Here is a 7,910-nt window from a genome sequence, read left to right on the forward strand (position 1 = left end):
AGCAGGTCGAGGCTGTGGTGGCCAGGAGCGGCCACTGCATTCCAGTCTGGGTGACAGAGTAAGACTCAAACTCAAACTCAAACACACACACACAAAAAAAAATACACAAATTTGTTTTTTGGATTCCCCTTGTTTGTGTGTGTGCATGTGTGCACTATATATATGTATGTGTGTATAAATAATATATAGCTCCATATAGACCATAAAGAAGTAAGTAAACAAGTAACAATATACTTTTCAATTGCAAAAAAAAACCAAAAAACAGTGCTATGAGGAAATATTAGTGGTCTGAAAGAGATAGTAAGGGAAGAAGATTGTTTTAAATTGAATACAAGAGACAACCTTGTTGAAGAAATAACATCTAAGCTGAGACATTAAGGACCAAAGACTACAATAATGGTCATGAGGTTGGGCAGAGAAGCCATTCAAGTGAAAGGAGTCACATGGGTCAAAGTACTAAGGAAGAAAAGTCTCGACCTGATATATCAGCCGAAAAAAGGCTAAAGTAATGGGGCAGAGATAAAGAGGGAGAGAGTGGTTTAGGAGCAAGTTGAAGGCTGAAGAAACAGGAAAATGTAAATTTGTTCAGGGCTTTGTAAACTATAGTGAGGAATTTAGATTTAATTATGAAGGCAATGAGAGGTTATTGAACGGATTCAATTTAGATTTTGTACTTTATGGTAAATGAGTTGCTGGCGCAAAGATGGAAGCAGGATGATTAATTAGTCAGTCAATCTAATTAATAGTCTAAGCTAGAGATGGTAGTGGTTTGTGTTTTAAGGATAAACATAGGTTCTAGCAGTAGATAAGAACAAAGGTAGACAGAATTGAAAAGTATATGAGAGGCAGCATGTACAGGGTGTGCACACATGTGCATCTATACACAAATTTCATCTATATTTGACAAAAAGAGGAATATAGAGTGATGATCCCAGGAAAACACATGCTAATTTTAAATAATTGATAGAAAGTTAAAGAGCTTCTCTCACTTTTTCCTTTAATTTATGATTGGCACATAATAGACATTTTTATGGTGGACAATGTGATGTTTTGCTACATGTATACATTGTGTAAAGATCAAATCAAGTAACTAGCATATCCGTCATCTTAAACATTTTTCATTTCCATGTAATGACAGTATTTAAAAAAGTCTTGTCTAGCTATTTTAAGATATATAGTACATTATTATTAACTCTAGTTAGCCTTCTATGCAATAGAACTTATTCTTCTTATCTAACTGAAGCTTTGTACCTACTGACCAATATCCCACTATCCCTCTCCACCGTCTCCCCTCCTAAGGTAACCACTATTTTACTCTCCATTTCTGTGAAAATAACTTTTTGGATTTCACGTATGAGTGCCATCATGTGGAGTTTATATCTCTGTACTTGGCTTATTTCACTGAACCTAATGTCCTCCAGTTCTATCCATGTTGTTGCAGATTACAAGATTTTATTATTTGTAATGACTGAATTGAATTCCATTGTGTATCTACACCACATTTTCTGTATCCATTCACCACTGATGAACATTTTGGTTGATATCATATCTTGGCTATAGCGAATAGTGCTGCAATAAACATGGCAGTGCAGATATCACTTTAAAATACTTTATTTCCTTGCTTTTGGATATATACCCAGCAATGAGATTACTGAATTATATCACAACTCTATTTTTAATTTTTGAGGAATTTTAATACTGTTTTCCATAATGGCTGTACTAATTTACATCTCTACCAACAGTATGTAAAAGTTCCCTTTTCTCGACATGCTCACCAGCACTTGTTATTTTTTGATTTTTTTGACAGTAGTCATTTAATCAAGCAGGTAAAATATCTCTACAATAAAAATTATAAAACACATAATATAAATAGAAGAAAGCACACATACAAATACAAATGGAAAAATATCTTATGTTCATGACTGGAAGAATTAATATTTGTTTTTTTGCTCTTTTTTTTGAGTTGGAGTCTCACTCTGTTGCCCAGGCTGGAGAGAAGTGGCATACTCATGGCTGCCGTAGCCTTGACCTGCTGGGCTCAGGCGACCTTTCTGCCTTAGCCTTCTAAGTAGCTGGAATTACAGGTACTCACCACGATGCCTGGCTAAATTTTTAAATTTATTGTAGAAATGAGGTCTCGCCAAGTTAGCCAAGCTGGTTTTGAACTGGTGGGCTCAGGCAATCCTCTCACCTCAGCCTCCCAAAGTGCTGGGATTATAAGCATCAGCCACCTTGCCCAGCAATTTAATATTGTTAAAATGACCATACTATCCAAAGCAATATAAAGATTTAACACAATCCCTATCAAAGTACCAATAACATTCTTCACAGAAAAAGAAAAACAATCCTAGAATTTGTATGAAAGCTAACATCACACTGATACCCAAACTGGGTAAAGATCCAACAACAAAAAAGAGAATTACAGGTCAATATCTCTTATGACCATAGATACAAAAATCCTCAACAAATTCCAGCATATTGGATTCAAATCCACATTTCAAAAATCATCTACCATGACCAAGTAGGCTTCATCCTCAGGATGCAGGGTTGATTCAACCTTCACAAGATCATAAATGTAATTAAATACATGAACAGATGTAAAAACAAGAACCACATGATTATATCATTAGATGCAGAAAAAGCTTTTGATAAAATCCAGCATTGCTTCTTGATAAAAAACCTCAAACACCTGGGTATAGAAGGAACATACCTCAAAATAGTAAGTGCCATCCATGATAACCCCACAGCTGGCATATTGCTAAATGGACAGAAACTGGAAACAATTCCCCTGAAAACTGGAATAAGACAAGGCTTCCCACTGTCACCCCTCTTGTTCAAAGTTGTGTTGGAAGTCCTAGCTAGAGCAATCAGACAACAGAAGAAAATCAGGGATATCTAAATAGGAAAAGAGGAAGTCAAGTTATCCCTCTTTGCTGGCGATATGATCCGATACCTTGAAAATCCAAGAGAATCTGTCAAAAACTTGATTGCACTGATTAAGGACTTTGGCAAAATCTTAGGGTTCAAAATTAATGTGCAAAAGACAGTTGCTTTCTTACACACCAACAACAAGCAGACGGAGAACCAAATAAAAAGCACAATTCCAATTCCATTCACAATACCACACACAAATGAAATACCTTGGACTCTTCATAACTAGAGAAGTGAAAGACCCTTAGAATGAGAACTACAAAACACTGCTTAAAGACACAAACACATACAAAAATGTTCCAGGCTCATGGATTGGAAGAATCAACATTGTTAAGATGACCATCCTATCAAAGGCAATCTACAGATTCAACACAATACCCATTAAATTACCAACATCATTCTTCTCAGACCTGGAAATGACAATACAGAAATTTATCTGGAAATGTAAATGACCATGAATAGCCAAAACAATCCTTAGCAAAAGAAACAAAGCAGGAGGTATCACACTTCCAGACTTCAAACTTTACTGTAAGGCTACAATGATCAAAACAAGTACTGGTACAAGAACAGGCATACAGACCAATGGAACAGGATAGAGATTCCAGAAGCAAATCCTCCATTTCTTAACCAACTCATCTCTGACAAAGCCTCCAACAACAACCACTGGGGAGAGAAGAACCTATTCAGTAAATAGAACTGGGAAAACGGGCTGATTCCATGCAGAAGATCGAAACAGGACCCCTACCTGTCACCATACACAAAAATTAACTCTAAATGGATCAAAGACCTAAACATAAAACCTCAAACTATAAGAATCTTAGAAAATGCAGGAGACACCCTTATGGAAACTGGAACTGACAATTCCTGATCAAAACCCTAAGTGCCCATACCATAAGAGATAAGATAGACAAGTGAGACCTCGTCAAGTTGACAAGCTTCTGCAAAGCAAAAGAAACCATCAAGAGAGCAGGGAGATAGCCCACAGAATGGGAAAAAAATATTTGCCAACTGTATATCTGACAAAACAAACAGCCCCATTAAAAAGTGGTGAAAAGACATAAATAGGCATTTCTCAAAAGAAGATATATAGGCAGCCAACAGACACATGAAAAAGTGCTCAGTCTCACTAATCATCAGAGAAATGCAAATCAAAACCACATTGAGATAGCACCTAACCCCAGTAAGAATGGCCATCATTAATAAAACAAACAACAACAGATGCTGATGAGGATGTGGAGAAAAAGGAATGCTTCTACACTACTGGTGGGAATGCAAACTACTGCAAACTCTTTGGAAGACAGTGTGGCTATTTCTGAAAGAACTAGAAATTGGCCTTCCGTATGACCCAGCAATCACCCTATTGGGAATATACCCATAGGAACTCAAGACATTCTACTAAAAAAAATACCTGCACATGCATGTTTGTTGCAGCTCTATTCACAATAACAAAAACATGGAACCAACCATGCTGCCCATCGAAGCTGGACTGGCTTAAAAAAAATGTGGTTCATATACACAATGGAATATTATGTAGCCTTAAAGGACAAACATAGGGACTTCACAGCAACTTGGATGGATTTAGAATTTATCATACTCAGTGATCTATCACAGAAACAAAGAACAGAGTACCATATGTTCTCACTCATAAGTGGACTTTGAACAATTATCATAACACTATAAGAAAGGAATTTTCAGTAGTGGGAAACTGCCAGGGGAGGGGGGTGGGATTGGCAGTTGAGGGAAACTGCCAGGGAAGGGAAAGGAACACCTCATCAACAAGGGTTCCCCCATAATGAACATTTGAATGCCTAACCCTGAATTGTACCACACATCTTTAAAATAAAGGGGAAAAAAAGAACTTGAATTGTCAGAGCAATCTTGAATAAAAAGAACAAAACTGGAGACTTGCTATCTGACTTCAAAACATACTACAAAGCTATAGTAACCAAAACATCATGATACCAGCATAAAAGCAGAAACATAGACAACCTGAACAAAATAGATAAACCAGAAATAGAACTATGCATCTGTTTTTCAACAGAGATGCCTAGTACACATATGGTGAAAGGATAGCTTCTTCAATAAATGATGCTGGAGAAACTGGATATCCATATGCAGAAGAATGAAACTAGGTCTTTATCTCTCACCATGTACAAAATTAACTCAAAATAGATTAAAAACTTAAATGTAAGATTCAAAACTATGAAACACTATAAGAGAAAACATATGGGAAAAACTCTATGACGTTAGTCTAGACAAGGATTTTTAAAATATAAAAACTCAGAAACACAGGTAACAAATGTAAATATAGGAAAATAAGATTATACCAAACTAAAACGCTTCTGCATGGCAAAGGAAACAATCAGCAGGGCAAGAAAACAACCTACAGAATGGGAGAATACATTCACAAGCTGCATGTCAGATAAAATATACAATATGCATTAAGAAACTTCACCAACAAAAAATCCCCAACAACCTAATTAAAACAAGCAGCCCCATTAAAAAGTTGGAAAAATACATGAATAGATAATTCTCAAAAGAAGACATATGAGCAGCCAACAGACACATGAAAAATTGCTCAGGCTCACTAATCATCAGAGAAATGCAAATCAAAACCACACTGAGATACCACTAACTCCAGTAAGAATGGTCATCATTAATAAAACAAAAAATAACAGATGTTGGAGAGGAAGTGGAGAAAAGGCAATGATTCTACCCTGTTGGTGTGAATGCAAACTAGTTCAACGTCTATGGAAAACAGTGTAGCAATTCCTAAAGTAACTAGAAATTGACCTGCCATAAGATCCAGCAGTCCCCCTCCTGAGTATATACCTGGAGGAACTTAATTCACTCTATAAAAAAGAAATTTGAGCACACATGTTTATTGCAACACTATTCACAATAGCAAAAACAAGGAACCAGATGTTCTGCCCATTGAAACTGAACTGGATAAAAAAATGTGGTACATATACATGATGGAATATTGCACAGCAATAAAGTAGGACAAACATATAGACTTTCAGGAACTTGGATGGATTTGGAGTCTATAATTCTCGGTGATCTATCACAAAAACGTAGAACTGAGAACCATATGTTCTCACTCATAAGCGAATTCTGAACATTTACCACATTACTATAAGAAAGGGATTGGCAGTAGCCAGAAATTGCCAGGGGAGGAAGGAGCACAAAACATCAGTAAGGGTACCTGATTTCAAACAGGGTGAAGTGGGGACCAAAAAGAGGCCCAAACTTTACCTGTATGCTGACCATTTGTATACCTAATCCTGAATTGTACCTCACATCTCAAAAAAAAAAAAAGTAGACAAAAGACCTGGATAGACATTTCACAAGGAAGATATGTAAATGGCCAAAAAATGTATTTAAAAACGGTTCCACATCACTAATCATTAGAAAATGTAAATCAAAACCACAATGCTATATCATCTCCCTCTAGTCACAATGACTACTATTAAAAACTAACAAAAAAAGAAGTCGCGTTTGATGTTTAACCATTGCATTTAAAGTTTTTAAAAATTAATTCTAAGATGCACATTTATAAAAATCAATCTCTCTGATTTCAGATTTATTAAATACCTGAACACATTCAATGAAAGAAAATGCCATATTTCTCATTATTGTAAAAATAGCATCAGTAATTCCCCAGTTTCAAATTCATAACATTTTGCCCATGTGTTATTTTAAATTTTAAATTTTATCCAGTGAAAGCAAGATGACCAACTATAGGGACCTCATGCTAGGTAATCTCCCACACAGAAAGACCAAAAACATGAATGAGCCACTACATTTTGGTCAGAATAACTAAAGAAGAGTGTTAGAGTACAGAAAGGGAGTGGCAAAAACTCAGAATGACAACAGAGAAAGCATAGAACAAGGATGGAAACCTCTTCCCGCTGCCAGAACATTCCCCTAGTTGGGATCTTCTTGGAAACAGCAGAGACTTCTCTTTGGATAACAGTTAAGCAGGAGGCCTTCCATGACCCCTATTACCATCACAGTCACCTGAAGTCTTTCAGTCCTCACAGGCATTGGGTTCAGCTTAGGAAGCTGCCTGGAGTTCACATACCTACACTACTCCAGAGAAGGAGTCCATGTTGTGCCCACTCCTTGTGTCCCAAGCTGCTACTGCAATGTTCATTTTGGAACCATTGCCACTGCTAGAGTATACTCTGCACCAGGGGCCAATGGCCACTGCATCCCTCCAGCCTTGAGACTCTGCTGTCCTTGCATCACACACACACAGTGGTGCTCTACTCCCCAGCTGCACTGTTGCAGCTATGTACCTGTTTGGAACAAGCAGCCTTGAAGTCACTCTACTCCTCCATCCCTTTGTGGCTGCACCCTACCTTCAGCTACCTGTATCCCTAGGTCAAATAAATCATTATACTCTCTGGCACCTGAACCTATCCAGTACCCTGTTCCTTGGGAATTAGAGCTTCAGGGAAGCACATGACTCTGGCACCTGAGTCCATGCTGTATCCTGTCTTAAGGGGACCAGGTGCTCAGGCCTGATGGAGAAGTTATACCCAAGCCTGTGGAGCAACTGAACTCCCTCAGCCCTGAACAACCTGGTATCCCATCCCCAGAGAATTACAGCTTTGGCCTAGTGAAAAGCTGAAAGCCTGATGCCCAAGCCCATGTGGTGCCTTGTCCCTTGGGAACCAGATGCACTGGCCTAGCAGAGTAGCTCTACACCCAACTTCAGTGCTTTGCCTCCCCAAATTGGAGATTCAGCCTAGGGGAGTGACTGTGACACTGACAATTAAGCTCATGTGGTGCCAACCCCTCAGGGATACAGAGCCTGGCCCACAAGACCAACTATACCCTTGGTACCTGAGCCAATATGGTGCCCTGCCACCCAGGGAAGCAGAGCTTTGGATGAGCTGTACTGGCTATTCTTTGGGCCAAACAGCTGCAGTGCCCTACCTCCCTGGACCAGAATGAGCCCACTGAAGTCTGAG

Source organism: Carlito syrichta, unplaced genomic scaffold (assembly GCF_000164805.1).
Source record: "Carlito syrichta isolate Samal-C Ts95f unplaced genomic scaffold, Tarsius_syrichta-2.0.1 Scaffold308591, whole genome shotgun sequence".
Taxonomy (NCBI): domain Eukaryota; kingdom Metazoa; phylum Chordata; class Mammalia; order Primates; family Tarsiidae; genus Carlito; species Carlito syrichta.